At 29.2% G+C, this 2,144-nt stretch overlaps 1 long non-coding RNA gene across 1 annotated transcript; it reads left to right on the top strand.

Annotated features, from left to right (window-relative positions):
- Positions 1–272: 272 nt before the first annotated feature.
- On the top strand, positions 273–928 carry LOC142238788 (uncharacterized). Its single transcript, XR_012722818.1, has 3 exons — positions 273–389; positions 475–547; positions 623–928. It is a non-coding gene; the product is annotated as an uncharacterized LOC142238788 (long non-coding RNA).
- The last annotated feature ends 1,216 nt before the right edge of the window (positions 929–2,144 follow it).

The following is a 2,144-nucleotide window of genomic DNA, read 5'->3' as shown; positions in this document are numbered from 1 at the left end:
TTTTATGTTACAGCAATTCCTACAGGTGAGTACTAAATTCGAGTTTAGCCACTAAAATTAAAAATAAATCACTAAGAAAAGTATAAAATTATACGTCTTCGATACAAATTTAAATATAATATATAGCCCAAACCAATTTTTTAAAAAGATTATTTTTTTATTATTATGGATTATTAAAGAAAACTTATCATGAAAATTGCGATTTTAGCCTCTAAACTCGAACTTAATATACACCTTAAATACTAAATGCTATACTGACAAGTGGAAATTATGTCTAATTTTATAATATTTTTTATTTCAAATATATTCTGAGAATAATTTCAAAAACGTCCCATTAGCCCATGGATATGATTCCAATAATGTACCTACTGGATGGATTTTTCAATGTGGTAAGTTTTTCTATAAACGGTATTTTGTCCGTTTTTAATAAAACCAAAATTTCAATTTATTAAAAATAATTATTTTCACTTGCAGGTAGACAGGTTTTACTGTTTAATGCTAATTAAGCTGATATCCTTATTGGATTTAGGAAATACTCTTGAAAACCGTAAGTTAAAAATCAATATGAACGATAGAATTTGATAATATTTTTCTTATATTTTGTATAACTTTGCAATTTCAGATGCTTATAAGACAAATCCGCCCAACAAAAGATAGCCAAAATCGATGAAATTGGACAATTCAATTGAATATAGAAACTTATGCCACATATATCTTTCATATGGATAGAAAACATGGAAATTTAAATTAATTAGTTTAGTCCTAATAACGTAGAATATTACTCTTTTGAAGAAGCAATTACTAACTACCGACAAGTAATTGCATCCAACGTTCTAATAAAAATATTTCCTTTATTGTATATCATAACCCATAGTTTTGTGTAATATAATAATAATTTTTTGAAATAAAATACTGGTGGTAATAGAAAGTTGACTTGTTTTGTACGAAAAATTTCTTAGTTGTGTACAGGCTTGTTGCACCTTTGATTCCTCAATTTCTCTACTTTTTTGAAAATTATACTGACAAACAGTTTATTTCAAACCAATTTCTTAATACAGGTTTCCCAAAAAAGTGTTAATTTTTCCGGATAGCAGGAATATTTTGAATGAGTTTTAGTATATTCTTCCCACATCATAGTAATAATGAACTAAAATACGATGCAATACATGAACTAATTTATAAGAAAATCATGAACTTATCTAGATGAAAAAAATCTTTGGCGCCAAATCATGGTCATAATTACTATGGGTTAGTTCATTTTTCATAAAAAATAGTAAACTTTTTTTTCGGTGTATGTTATGGCTTTCATTATATCCAAATGAAGGTATATAAAAAGATCAGCTAAAGGATTTAGAAATGGACAAGCCTCTGTTTGAATCAGAAATAAGCATATCTCTTTGCGAAGTCGAGGGAGATACTAAAGATGCAGACATAGATGGACACCGTATCCCAGCAAAAAAAGTTCCACAAACATTTCTTTTAAAGCGCATCTCGGAATACCCCATCAAGTTTTTCCATTTCCAATGCAGTCGACTCAGAATTTCACCAGGACCTAGAGTATATACTTTATGGGGTCTGAAGCCAATATTTCGATGTGTTACAAACAGGATGACGAAGTTAGTGTACCTTCCATCCTATGATGGAGGGTATAAAAATGTAGCACTGTAGTTTGATGAATTGCATATCAACCACCCTGTTTTAGTTAAGCCAGCACTTGTGATCCTTCGTTACACCCAATTGTTAAAATTCTTGTTTTCATGACGAAAATAAATTTACCTGATCTGAAAAGGTCAAAGTTTGTGTAATTTGAAGCCAATAAAATGTAATGTCGTAGAGTTTAGATGTAATATCGTAAGGTTTAGCTGTAAGGTGTCTTTTCTGTTTTTCTGTTTTTTTGTTGCATTTGTAGATTTTAATTAAACCTGAGATTAGATTTAAATTAAACCTGTGCTGTGATATTCTACTCTATGTTATAACGTTTTTCCGATATACCGCATTATAAGAAATATACCACCGCATGTTGCCTTGCATTCCATTTTAATGGAGTAACAGTAGGTCTATGTACATATCTAAAAACTTTATTCTCAAATAATTTCTTTTTTATTACTGTACAATAGGTTAGTTTTCTGTAAATACTTAAGGCT

Source organism: Haematobia irritans, chromosome 5, assembly GCF_050003625.1.
Source record: "Haematobia irritans isolate KBUSLIRL chromosome 5, ASM5000362v1, whole genome shotgun sequence".
NCBI lineage: Eukaryota > Metazoa > Arthropoda > Insecta > Diptera > Muscidae > Haematobia > Haematobia irritans.
The sequence above is the reverse complement of the archived record's forward strand: the minus strand, read 5'-3'. Positions and strand labels throughout refer to the sequence as shown.